Genomic DNA, 14120 nt, shown 5'->3' on the forward strand with positions numbered 1-14120 from the left:
GTCTAGCCATCATCTCCCCCTGGATATTATGCTAACAAGACGCTCTGCTCCCACTAGCCCTCCCGTTCCCCTCACGACACCTGTGGAACTGTATCAGAACTGTACCGAGGGTTGATAACATCAAGGACAATGGCAGAGGAATAGATCTGGGGCATAGTTCATAGAATAACCACTCATACAAACACGCGCACACACACACACACACACACACACACATAATAATAAACACACCTCCCCCATTATTCAACGCCTTCCCTGGCTCCCCCTGTATCACCCTGAAGGAAGAAAAAATAAGTTTTGTGCCCTGAAATGTCCTCAATTCTCAAAACAGTCATATCAGCTATGCACTGTGAGAGAGGCGCTTGTTCACACGGGGTCTCCTGTGTGAACCGAGGTCTTATTGTGAGAGCTTGCGGGCGGGCTTGAGTAAAAGGTATGAAGACGAGAAAGCCGGAAGTCAGAGTCAGAGTCAGCTGCGGGTCTAGTGCACGGACGCCGAGCGGGTTGATGGCTGCTCTGCCCCAGGACTGTACCGGCTCTCCAGTCCTTTGTGTGTCGAGGTAAGAGTTATCAAGGCCTAGCCCCTGTGTAGTTGTTTGTTGCTCTGCCATTTGCGGGGGATAACCTGACACAGTTATCCTAGCAAAGGGCAGTTGTGTGTGAGTCTTTTTGTGTGCACTGCTTGCTAAATAAATGTATTCATATCTTATAGCAAAAGCGAGTGTGTGTCTGATTCATTTTTGCACAGCCGACCGCTCTCGAGCCTAAAGTGAGTTTCTCCCAAAACACACCCCTTCTTACCCTGGATTCACACTGACTGCGTTTATTTTTTATGGAAGCGAGAGGCGTCGGAGGCGTCAGGAGCAGCCCGTCCAGAGCGTCAATTTGAAGTTGAAAAATCTCAACTTTATGCAAATGAGCAGCAGCGACGCCAAGGCAGCGTCCAATCACAGACCGGGATTCCCGAAGCAAGAAGCCTCAATGCAGATTGTACTTTCATGTACACACAAACGTACACTCACTCACATGCACACATGAGCAGAGCTGTGCACTAACACACTTATTTTATCAGGAATTAATATATTTCATCCAGCAAACTGACTTTTTTGCTGATTTGACTGCCGTTTTTACCTGAACTGCTCATGTGAAACACGTAACTGATGGTTGAGGAGCTGGATGGTCTGAACTATTTTATTTGCTACATCGATCCAACACAAAATAATAATAAAAAAAAACTGGCTTATTAATCAGAAAACACAGTTTAAACAATATGACCAAATACGCTCCGACCCGGTGTGTCAGTGTTTACCACAGACAGACTGCAGCTTCACCGGGACCAACGGCTCCCGATGGTTGATGTTGATCCAGGACCAACCTTGTTAAGGAGCATCAAACTCACTCTTATCTATGCAGAAATAACGACGAAAAATAAAAAAGGCTTCCCAAAGTGTGATCCATGGTGAAATAGGTACGCTATATATAGATATGTGTAGACTATAGCACTTTGTTCCCTCCAGTTCTGCAGGCACTGCAGGCGTCCTGAGCCACCAGAGGCGATTTTTGACACTTTCAGTGTGAATCCAGGGTTAGGTGGCCTTTGTCAAAATATTGGTAGCATCAGTGAAAAAGCTGCCAAATGCCGACTTAATACCTGATATCAGTTTCTGGCCTTTTACCTGCTTGTTTTGTTTTTATGAAATTAGGTAATGGTTCACAGCTGCCAAACTGAAAATGCTTTTGAGCCCCTTGAAAACAGCAGTACACTTCAAATTAAATATTTTGGTTAAACCTCATAAATATAAGATGAAAAAAAAAAATATGAATGTAACCAAATTATTGAGATCATGTGAAAATCATGTGGCAATCTGCTCATTGCTCGTCTGCTCAACACCCATTGCTCACTTTTGTCCCTTCTGCTATTACTCATAAAAATTATGATCAGTGTTGTCGAATTAAACAAGATTTTCAAACCACAAATAATCTTTTCCTCATATTATGTGGTTTAAATCTCTTCTGAGACACTAACTTGTTTACTTGTGGCATCCAGAGGTTAATATAAGAGTCTGGTGGCTTTGTTTTTTCATTAATATAGGCTGGATTCTCCTAGTCATTCTTGTGTCTCACTTCCTGTTACCTCGATCCGCCAAGTGTAAATTGGCATGGCTCCGCTGTGCCTGAATGCCAAAATAGACTTGGCGCATATCATGGGCAGAACAGAGCAAAAGGTCACTTAGGATGTTCTGAAATGTGCCACGCCGTTCTGGTGGGACCACTCGCATAGACTAGAATGGCCACAATTCACAACAGATGGCACAATACATCTGGACTCCAGTATGTCTGTGGAACACAGGGTTATACATACTGTATATTCATAGCATTTATCCGTGATGTGCCAGCTCAAATTTGTTAACTTTTGTCTCTGGCTTGCTCTGCTTTGACGTTTGGGGGTTTAGGTCATTGGACACTCCTTAGCAGTACTCGAGTTGTAAGAAAAAAAACAGGGGGGATGGTGGATTTTATCATATGGGGACAGATAATTTGTGCTGATTACAAATAATATAATATATTACAAATAATAGCAGTGACCAAAACACCTGCAGAAATACTGCAGGAATGACATAGCAGCAGTTAAATGCAGCCTTCTGTAAGCTTTAAATATCCACTGGGCTTACATCAAATACATCAAAACACAACAATAAAAAACTGTTTTCTGAACTTATCAATATGACTCTGTCCTTCACAGGATAAGTAACATGGATCACTGCAAAAACTCAAAATCTTAACGAGAATATTTGTCTTATTTCTAGTCAAAATGTCTCATTTTAGTAAAAAAAATCTCATTACACTTAAAACAAGACTCATCACTGGAAAAAACAACACTTTTCACCTGTTTCAAGTAGATTTTCACTTAAAATAAGTAGAAAAATCTGCCAGTGGAACACGAATTTTTTGCTTGTAATGAGAAGATAAATCTTGTCCCACTGGCAGATTTTCTACTTATTTCAAGTGAAAATTTACCTGAAACAGGTGAAAATGGTCAAATAAGTTATTTTTCTGGTGATGACTCTAAATGTTGAAATAGCAGTAAAACCACATTCATTGATGAAATGACATAAGGGATGGAAAGGGGGGATGGCAGTTTTACAGGGGGATGATTTGGACTGTTTTTATTTCAGGGGGGATGCCATCCCCCCTCATCCCCCCTCAACTCCAGTACTGCTCCTTAGCCATACCAATACTTATGCTTTTGTTTCTTTATGATGTTAATATTTTCTTCATCCCTCTGCCTCATTCCTGAACTTGCATAGCTAAATCAATTTTCCCGGACAGACGACAAAGTAGCTATAAAGATTTCACCAATCAGGTCACAAAGGTTTAAATCTATCATTTTCATTTTTGTATACAATTTATCTCCTTCCAAAGCTACAAGTTGCTTTGAATGGGCTCTGATAATAATTACAGGATTCTAAAAAAACAATCAGAGAACAAATCTTACCTATATTGTAGGTAGTTGTGCCATATGGTCCCTCGGATAAACCTCCAGGTCAAACATTCAAACCGATTTAAGTTCAAACACACCACCTAAAGAGAGGAGACAAAGAAGAAATGTTGTGAAAAAAGGATCTATACTACACTATTTCTTCCATGAACATATAAGGTGTATTGAATGAAAAGGTCAGGTGGGATCCCATGCAATGTAACTCTGCAGGAAAAATACTGAATAGACCTTTATGTACTGAAGAATTACTCAGTGTTTCAGCTCTTTGCCTCTTTTGATTACCAGTAAATCTCTATTGTGACCTGGTTTGAAAATTAAGATACCTCATGCATATCGTGAACTAGTCACATGTTACTAATGTGAATAAAATCAAGCCAGCAACATATGAGATTTAAGAAAATTCTGAATGCAGCATCAGGACTTATAAGAAATGGTATGCTTCTTTAAAGAAAATAATCAAGCACAAAACAAATCAAAGCCAGATGTACAGTTGCTGCCAATGTACCTTCATTAGTAGGGCTGGGGATCGATTCAAATATCAAGAATCGATTCGATTCCGATTCTTAAGATTCAGAATCGATTATCACGATCCGATTCGATTCGATCCAATATTGATTTGGGTTAGTGTTAATAAAACTGTTTTTTCAGCTGTTGCATGAATTATATGTGTCATGGTTTCCCAGTGTAGTTTTTTAGAGTTACTCACTCCCCTGTTTTTCCAGATCCTGCCACCCTAATCAGCCAGAGATCCACTCATTCCCTTCACCTGTGCTTCCCCACCCAGCTCCACACCTGGTTTCCCTCATCAGCAGTTCCCCTCATATACCGGCCCATTTCCACCTTCTAGTTTGCCAGATTGTCGTGTGCTTTTGCCTCACCTTCCAGCCTTCCTGATTTCTTTCCTGTTCCTGCCTGCCTGCCTGCCTGCCTGTAACCCTGCATGTTTCTTGGTTTTATGGATTTTTGCCTGCCCGTTTTGGTTTTGTTTGCCTGAGCTGCCTGACTACCCGGTTTGACCCCTGCCTGCCTTTTGACAAAGATTAAAGCCTCTTGGACTCTGATCCTGCCTGGTGTTGTGCATTTGGGTTCTCTGTCCTGTCTGAGCCGTGACAGTACAATCTGGCCCCAGACTGAACCCAGCCAACATGGACCTACCACGTAAGGAAGAGGATTTGTGGGATTTTTTTTATGGGGACCAAGTGGCGTTCTACCACCGCACGGTGAAGGGGACGGGGACATGCCCCCAGTTCCGGCCTGTAGCTGTTCCCGAGGTGGTCCCAGACCCACCCCAGTCCCTTCCCCCTTTTTGGGGAACACGCCTGGCTCTGGGTGGGCCCAGGAGCCTGCAGGCTCAGGGGAGGCAATGACGAAGGCGTCAGCCCCAGCCCCAGCTTGCTCCAGCTCCTGCTCCGGCTCCTGTTCCAGCTCCGGCTCCTGCTCCGGCTCCTGTTCCGGCTCCCCGCATCCTGTCTGCCCCGGTTCCGGCTCCCCGCATCCTGTCTGCCCCGGTTCCGGCTCCCCGCATCCTGTCTGCCCCGGTTCCGGCTCCCCGCCTCCTGTCTGCCCCGGTTCCGGCTCCCCGCCTCCTGTCTGCCCCGGTTCCGGCTCCCCGCCTCCTATCTGCCCCGACTCCGGCTCCCCGCCTCCTGTCAGCCCCGACTCTTGTTCCTGAGGCGGTCCCGCCGGTCTCTGTTCTGGAGGCGGTCCCGCCGGTCTCTGTTCTGGAGGTGGTCTCTGTTCCCCTTCCTGAGGCGATCCTGGATGGATCTGCCGCAGTCCCAGACCGACCCCCTGACCAGCCTGCCGCAATCCCAGACCGACCCCCTGACCAGCCTGCCAAGCCCCCAGACCGACCCCCTGACCCGCCTGCCAAGCCCCGAGACCGACCCCCTGACCCGCCTGCCAAGCCCCGAGACCGACCCCCGGACCCGCCTGCCGCGCCCCGAGACCGACCCCCGGATCCGCCTGCCAAGCCCCCAGAATGACCCCCGGATCCGCCTGCCAAGCCCCCAGACTGACCCCCTGACCAGCCTGCCAAGCCCCGAGACCGACCCCCTGACCAGCCTGCCAAGCCCCGAGACCGACCCCCTGACCAGCCTGCCAAGCCCCGAGACCGACCCCCTGACCAGCCTGCCAAGCCCCGAGACCGACCCCGGATCCACCTGTTACGCCCCAAGGGCGACCCCCCCCCCCGAACTGCCTCACCGGTCTGCCCGGCACCGAGGACGGCCCCGGAGCTTTGGCCGTTTGTTGGCCGTCCTGTGCCTGCCTGCCTGCCTGCCTGTAACCCTGCATGTTTCTTGGTTTTATGGATTTTTGTTTGCCTGAGCTGCCTGACTACCCGGTTTGACCCCTGCCTGCCTTTTGACAAAGATTAAAGCCTCTTGGACTCTGATCCTGCCTGGTGTTGTGCATTTGGGTTCTCTGTCCTGTCTGAGCCGTGACAATATGACTGTCTAGTTATGTGACATATTAATACTAGTATTATATTGAGATTAAACAGCAAGTATTGGCAGCTGATGATGCTGTAAGGACCAATCCGCTCCCAGAATGCTGATAGGACTGCTTTCAGAAACATCATGTGGGTCAGAATTATCAAACAGATCCAGGGAGGAAACAGAGGACGAAAGAAATCGCTTTCATTTTTTTCCCCATTTATGAGAATTTGGTTTTTAACATTTATGCAAATGTAACCCCAAGACAGTATATAAAGCAAAGAAATATAGACAATGTATGCAATTATAACTGAAAACTTTAATGTTTTTGCATACCTTTAAATTTATTTTTTAATATTTAAACGCAAATTTTTTTTTTTTAAATCGATCTTTAGACATATGAATCGATTTTTAGGAATTAATATGAGAATCGATTTTTTTCAACACAGGCCTATTCATTAGTAATTTTTCATATACAAGATATACTATGTAAAACTTCATACACAACTATTTTCTCAAGCACACTGAAAAAAGTAAAAAAATGAGGATGGGAGTGGAGGTAGCGCCTGCAGGCTTCACAGCCCCAGAGAAACAAGATTAATTCTGAACATAACCAGACCTGAAGGTGATGGTTAGTTAACTCTGGGCCATAAATTAACATGATGATCTTGCTGGGAAGAAGGTAAACTACCTTTCTTTGTTTGCCAGCATGTTAATGACCCAGTTAGCAATGACAAAACCACATTTGTATACATCTGATCCAGTTTCCTGGGTTTAGTCTGGCTTTTAAAAGGGACATAAAGGATGATTTTTTTGTTTTGGTTAGTAATTTAGGAGATTTATGAGACCATAGGAATCCAGAGCCTGGCAGAGTGATACCAGGGAAAGCCATAAAGGTTGTGTGTGTGTGTCCGTCTGTGAATGTTTGCCGTTCAGACGGCCCAGGGGAAGAAGCTGTTTGTCAGTCTGCTGGTGTGGGACTTGATTGACTTGAGGCATTTTTAGAAGGTAACAGGTCAAACTGGGGTTGGGCAGGGTGTGACGGGTCTCCTGTGATGATCCTGGTTTTTCTTAGACAGCTGATGTGGAGATGTGTTCAAGGGTAGTAGGCAGATGGCAGCTGATTATTTGTTTGGGAAGTGTTCATGACCCTCTGCACTGCCACCCTGTATTCACCTCTGGGGCCTGTGTACCACACACTAAAGGCACTTTTCCACCAGTACAGGGGTCGCAACCAAAAATGTTGAAAGAGCCATATTGGACCAAAAACACAAAAAACAAATATTTCTGGGCGCAAAAAATGAAAAGTCTTGTATAAGCCTTAGAATGAAGGCAAATGGCAAAATGTCGAGAAAAAAGTCGAAATGTTGAGAAAAAAGTCGAAATGTCGAAATTAATGTTAAAGTACAATCTCAAGAAAAAAGTGGAAATGTTGAGAAAAAAAGTGGAAATGTCGAGAAAAAAGTGGAAATGTCGAGATAAATGTTGAAGTACAATTTCGAAAAAAAAAAGTCGAAATGTCGAGAAAAAAGTCGAAATGTCGAGATTAAAAAGGAAAGGAAAAAGGAAGAAAAAAAGGAAAAAAAAGAAAAAAAAAAGAGGAAAAAAAGAGAAAAAAAGAGGAAAAAAAGGAAAGAAAAGGTCAAACATTTTTGAAAAAGCTCCAGGAGCCACTAGGGCGGCGCAAAAGAGCCGCAGGTGGCCGACCCCTGCACTAGTACCTACTCCGCCCGACTCGAATCCCCTCGCCTTGGTTCTTTCCCACTAGGGCTCTACCCGTGCTGACTAGATACTTTTCTGTAACTATTCTGCCGAGGTTCTAAGCGGCTGAGTCGGCTGTATCTGACATCATCACACTACAGGCCACCGATTGGTCGGGGGGTTGGAGTCAGACGTCTGAGTCAGGATGTGACATGAGCAAAAGAGACTCTGACGGCGGCTTATTGTTCTTTTTATTCGACAGGCAATGGCAGCGCAAAAGTCTGTTTCATGATCCAACTCTGAGGTGCAGATGTTCATAAACCTGGTGGCTGAGGAGAGAATTAAAAAGGGATCTAGACGGGCGATAAGGAACGACCAGATCCACCAGGAGCTCTGTCACTTCATAGCTGCTCGCAGCTCCAACGGATAAAATTAAAAAGCATTGCTCCTTGAAGCTTCTCTCGCTTTTATTTTTAACTTGATATCGAACACAAGCCACAGACCAGCAGCACATCTATCATCTCTTCCCCCATCAAATCAACAGATGAAAAGTAAAAAATAAAAATAAAATAAAAAACATGTAAGATGCAAATAATTATTAATAGAAGATGTTGTTTCAGTCTGTCTGGGAGACTGTCAATAGTAATTAAATGTTGTTTAAATATTTATTTGGTTCCAAATTGTTTTTTATTTTATTTTATTTACTTCCAAAAGTAAGGGGCGCCGGTCAAACAGAATCCAGTATAAACTCTCCAACATTTGATAAGCACGTGACCTGAGGATCTTTTCATTGGTTTGAATTAGATTTGTAAAGAGATGCAGTCGTGTGTGTCCCAGAAACTCAGTTATCAGCAACGGATCAGTGATCAGTATCGTGAGTCGTGACGTACTTGTATGTATTTTATTTTTTTTAATCTATTGTGATTGGACAATTCATTCCCCGTCTTCTTTAGAAAATCAAACTGAACTAAACAACACAGATTTTTATGTTTGTTTGAAATAGGTTAAACAACACTTGCTTTTGAAATAATATTTGTTGATCAAATATCTGAAAGAAAGGAACGTTATCTTTTCAAATAATATAAATTCCAGACAGAACAATGGAAATGTTCATGTTTTTCTTCTCTCTACTGTGTAAAATAAACTGAACCCAAACCAGGAAGAAAAAATCAATACAAAATAACAGTGAACTTGTTGAAATGTTAAACTACTTTATGTTCAGTTTTCTTTTTCCACTGCAGCAGAACTGAACTGCTTCACTAAAACTTATGACCAATAAGCCATTGTTGGATGGTTACACTTTTCAAAATGAAAGGACCAAAATAATATTTTCTACCTTTCTTTTTTCCTCTTGTACCAAGCTTGTACCTAACCGTGACTTCTGTGTACCCTCACACCCCTATGGATGCCAAGGTCAATTGCATACGCCCCCACAAAAAAATGTTTATCACCAGCCGCTGGTGTGAACATTCTCTCCACATAGGAGGGGTAGGATTTTCTGGTCCAGGTTGTACTTCTTGAGGACATGCAGGAAGTGTAGCCACTGCATTACGTTATAGGTCCAGGAGTGATCTGCAGAGATGAAGGTGCCCAGAAACCTGAATGTGGTGACAGTTTCCACCCATTCTCCATTTATGAGGTAGGGGCGTGGTCCTGTCTGTCTACCACAGGTACAATTTCTCCACCTCTGCCCTCTAAACCAGAGGTCGGCAACCCAAACTGTTGAAAGAGCCATATTGGACCAAAAACACAAAAAACAAATATGTCTGGAGCCGCAAAAAATGAAGAGTCTTGTATCAGCCTTAGAATGAAGGCAACACATGCTGCATGTATCTATATTAGTTAGAACTGGGTACTCGGCTGCAAATGTAGCATGCTAATGTCTTTCCACACAACTCTTTTTGTTACGCAAATCTATGGAAGAGTATCAGGGCCAGGAAGGAGAAAAATAAAAATTAAATTTTAGAGGAAGATTTTATTTTCATTATGCACTTCGAGAAAAAAGTCAAAATGTCGAGAGAAAAAAAGTCGAAATGTTGAGAAAAATGTTAAAATGTCAAGATTACTGTTGAAGTACAATTTCGAGAAAAATGTCGAAATGTTGAGAAAAAAGTCGAAATGTCAAGAAAAAAGTAAAAATGTTGAGAAAAAAGTCAAAATGTCGAGAAAAAAGTCAAAATATCGAGAAAAAAGTCAAAATGTTGAGAAAAGTTTCGAAACGTTGAGAAAAAAGTGTAAATGTAATATTTATTCTACACATTTTACAGCTTTGGAAAACGTTAAGAATGTTTGTGTCATGTTTGTCTTCCTACAGAAACCATATTAAAACCAAAAATATATTTCCCTGTTCAAAATATGTTTGAAAATTTCCATTTTCAAACATTTTTGAAAAAGCTCCAGGAGCCACTAGGGCGGCGCTAAAGAGCCGCGGGTTGCCGACCCCCGCTCTAGACCATCTTGTCCCCATTAAAGATGAGTGTGGATATTTTATGCTGTGGTTGGTAGGATGGGTTGGAGAACAGCCGTGTGTGTACAGGGCTCACATTACAGCCTTGAGGGGAACCAGTGCTGAGTGTGAGTGAGGAGGAGTGGTGGGGACGAGTCTCACAGACTGTGGGTGACTAGACAGAACATTTTTGATCCAGGAGCAGATGGTGAGGGGGATGTGTAACTGCCAGTTTGGTGAAAAGAATGTCCAGGATGATGGTGTCAAACGCAGAGCTGTAGTCCGCAAAGAGCAGCCTTACTTAACTCTTTTTGTTCTCCTAATGTCGACCAGTTTGCTCTGTAAGCACACTGGTGAGGTAAAAGGCATGGTGAAGAAGTCTGATCGCTCCAAGCTCTTCATGATTACAGACGTCAGTGATATACCGTATTGGCCCGAATATAAGACGGTGTTTTTTGCATTGAAATAAGATTGAAAAAGTGGGGGTCGTCTTACATTCGGGGTCTAGACATTATACCCATTCACAATGCTAGATAGCTCTGTAAGCACGTTTGATGTTGCATTTGTGATGATTTTTCAACAAACATTTTGCATGTGTTATGCTCTAGTGGCTAGATGTATAAATAGATATGTTCTTTCATGATGAACACTGTGTATACAAGCAAAAGTAGAAATGTTCATGCAAATTATTGTATTTTATAAATTGTAATGAATTGTGAAATGTACATAGATGAACAAGCCTGATATCCAGCACATGTTTCCAGCCATGAATGAATGTAGAGATGCCTTTATTTAGCAATTTGCATATAAAAACAGTTTATACCACACCTAAATAAACAAGAGCATAAAACATCTATCACTTTAGCAAATATGAGGATAAGACACTCACACACACAGTAAAGTAAAGTTAACTAAATTAAATCTGTTTCATTTTGATGTCTAAGTTCTGAAATCATAAATGAGATAAAAACAAAAAGCTGAATTGAAAAAAACAATTGAGGTGATTACCTTTATAAATTTAGAGGAACAAAGCTCGCAGTGGGAAACTACAAATAGTTGGATTAGAACCAGGAGGGCTAAAACCACATGAGCTACAAGCATCAAAACAACCAGCAATCCCTGCCTTTTTTCAGCCGCTGATTAACACAAACTCTGTAAATTGGGTCATACGGATTTGTGCGAAGATGATCAGGAGTGAGACACAGATGTACAGATGGAGCAGCATGATTTAGGTCTTTGAAGCCGACGCATGAGCCAATTGTCATCTTGTGCCAGAAAATCAGGATGATTTCTAAGTAGAGTCTTAAAAGTCACATTAGTAAGACCTTCCAACACCGCTGGAGCAGCCACTGTTAAACACAACTGTTATGCATGGCGGATATTATATAGATTACATCATTTCATTATTAATTATTTAACATCTAACCACAATTTGGGTCTGTTTTTATGCATAAGGATTGTTTTTGCATCTGGCTCCAGATTTGGGTCATTGATAATTTGGACATTTGAGATGTTTTTGTGGTGAGTTGGTGCTACATAAGTAAAGTGAACTGAAATAAACTGAATTATAATTGACTCACTTTCAGAGCCAGGAAATGCAAACAGTCTTTACCCATGTTCTTCACAAAAAGGACATGGTACACAGTAAAAACTTCAGATGTGGTCAAAAGTATATCTGGAGAAGTCTGTGATCAAATGTATGATACAGCTAAGACAAATGAGATGTGAAGCCACACTTCTGCAAATTGAATCTATATCTTTAATCTATTAAACTGAACTGCAACAATGAATCTATCATATTCTTGCTCATAATGATGCACAACTTTTCAAAGTCTTAATTATTCACAAGTCCTATTTAAACCAATATTAATGTGCAGCTGAAAATGTTATCCCACAAATAACCTAGTTCCTTTTTCAGGGTTATTTACAGAACTCTATTTTTAAAATGAATGACTTTTTTTCACAGCTTTATCACTTTGGGACCATTAAGCAAAATGCATGCAAGTAGTTTGCAGGTTTGTTCCTCCAGCTGCTCCTGTCATGTTGGGATTTATTACCATTGAGCTTCCCAGTGGGATTCTCTCCAACTAAACACAATTTTAGTGTATATATATATATATATATATATATATATATATCCATCCATCCGTCGTCCGCCGCTTTATCCGTTCCCGGGTCGCGGGGGCAGCAGCCTCAACAGAGATGCCCAGACTTCCTTCACCCCAGACACTTCCTCCAGCTCTTCCGAGGGGAGTCCGAGGGGAGTCTGAGACGTTCCCAGGCCAGCCGAGAGACATAGTCTCTCCAGCGTGTCCTGGGTCTTCCCCGGGGTCTCCTCCCGGTGGGACATGCCTGGAACTCCTCCCTAGGGAGGAGGGACATGCCTGGAACACCTCCCTAGGGAGGAGGGACATGCCTGGAACACCTCCCTAGGGAGGCGTCCAGGAGGCATCCGATACAGAAGCCACCTCAGCTGACTCCTCTCAATGTGAAGGAGCAGTGGCTCGACTCCGAGCTCCACCCGGGTGACCGAACTCCTCACCCTATCTCTAAGGGAGCGTCCAGCCACCCTGTGGAGGAAACTCATCTCGGCCCCTTGTATCCACGATCTTGTCTTTTTGGTCACTACCCAAAGTTCATGACCATAGCTGAGGGGAGGTGCGTAGATTGACCGGTATATCGTGAGCTTCGCCTTCCGACTCAGCTCCTTCTTCACCACGACGGTCCGGTACACCGACAGCATAACTGTGGATGCTGCACCGATCCGTCTGTCAATCTCCCTTTCCATCGTGAATATATATATATATATATATATATATATATATATATATATATATATATATATATATATATATATATATATATATATATATATATATATATATATATATACATACACATACATATATATACTGCCATCCACATTTTACATGAGCAGCCCATGCTAACCTGACAGACAAACACACACTCTTTTTTCTCAGCCTGCCTCACACATGCGTATAATTTGTGACACAAATACGAGTCTCGATCACAAGCCTCTGTTCTCTGCTCCAAAAGTAACCCCAACTTCAGAAATGTAATCGCATTTTCCACAAGAGTGAATCTAGCACCCTTGAGAAAAAGGGTTTAGCAAAATCACAGACGTTGTTATTAAGCAGTCCCTGAGACTTGCTCTCCTTCTATCTGAGACCACTCATTCAGGGAGTGCCATTTAAACAGCACCAAACTTTGGATTAAAAAGTGTACTGGAGATAACAGACAGAAGGTGAGGTATGTCTGCAAAGTCTTTTCTTTACTACAAATTTGTAGTGTAGAGTGTTTATATTTTTTGTGCTAGCACTTATTGTAGTAAGGAATATCTGTCCAAACACATAAAGGTTTGTATCTATTGTAATTATGACGAGGTTCTTTATTTTATCTATCTTGCCAGAGGATCATGGAAATCTGTAAATACCTTCTTGGCAATCTGTCTAATTGTTTGTACAACGATTTAATACTGCACCAAAGTGTTGTACTGCAACTTACAGTAAAGAATAATGACAGTGAGGGAGAATTAAATATATATTTTTTCTTTAATCCTTCTAATTAGGCTCGCAAATACATCAAACAACTTTAGGAAAGCTGTGATTCCTACGAAATCAGGCATCACAACACTTGCTCTGGGTTTTTGTTTTAATCTTGCAAAGTTTACACTCTTCCAGTCAGTCAGTGAAACAATGTTGTGATTATTATAAATAGTAAATTAGAAATGCATATAGTTTGGTGCCAAGGCTCCAACGTCATCACTGCACACTTACTAATAGTCGGAGATATTGGGAGTGATGATCAACAACTGTCCTAATCCTTAGCCATGAAGACTACTGTTGGATGCTCGGGTGGTGGGAGGACTTTCATCAGCAGCAAGCTTTGCAGCTGTGCATCTGTTGACAAGACAGATGTTGGCACCAGTTTGCTTATTTATATAGTCCAATGCAGAGCCGCCGCAAGGGGTGTGCGAACCGTGCGACCGCACGGGGCCTCGCGCTATGGGCAGTTTTTT

General features: G+C 42.5%; 1 protein-coding gene across 2 annotated transcripts in view; it reads right to left on the bottom strand.

Annotated features, from left to right (window-relative positions):
* LOC133462599 (leucine-rich repeat and fibronectin type-III domain-containing protein 2-like) overlaps nt 1–14120 on the bottom strand; it is a 219478-nt gene that overhangs the window by 78737 nt on the left and 126621 nt on the right. For both annotated transcript variants that reach the window (XM_061743920.1, XM_061743921.1), the window contains exon 3: nt 3497–3582. The gene's annotated coding sequence lies outside the window, so the exon portion shown is untranslated. The remainder of the gene's footprint in view (nt 1–3496; nt 3583–14120) is intronic.

This window comes from Cololabis saira, chromosome 16, assembly GCF_033807715.1.
Source record: "Cololabis saira isolate AMF1-May2022 chromosome 16, fColSai1.1, whole genome shotgun sequence".
NCBI lineage: Eukaryota > Metazoa > Chordata > Actinopteri > Beloniformes > Belonidae > Cololabis > Cololabis saira.